Source organism: Coregonus lavaretus (genome assembly GCF_964263955.1).
Source record: "Coregonus lavaretus genome assembly, chromosome: 5".
In the NCBI taxonomy this organism is placed as follows: Eukaryota; Metazoa; Chordata; class Actinopteri; order Salmoniformes; family Salmonidae; genus Coregonus; species Coregonus lavaretus.
In genome coordinates, this window is record NC_139992.1 from 40,374,658 (window position 1) to 40,374,988 (window position 331).

The window sequence follows — 331 nt, forward strand, 5'->3', positions numbered from 1 at the left end:
AATCTCAATCATATAGGTGATGGTGACACTGGCATTTGAATAGGCAATATAGGCATTACCACAAATGCGAGTTTGGAGACCTTTTGGCAACATTCAAACCAGGTTGTTACTGATACATCCTCTGCTGAGATTGAAAGGTAGGGAACTAGCGTTAATTTTGACACCTCAGTAGAGAGTTAAACAGTGAAGTCTGAGCTTCAGAGCATAACTGCCAGAGAGGAACTGAAGTTAACCCATAGTTGCAGCATCCATCCAGCTTTTACGCAAACCTCCTGTTGAACTTCGGCTCAGAGGCGCAGAAGGTTTTATACCATGTACTCCCCTCTCAGGC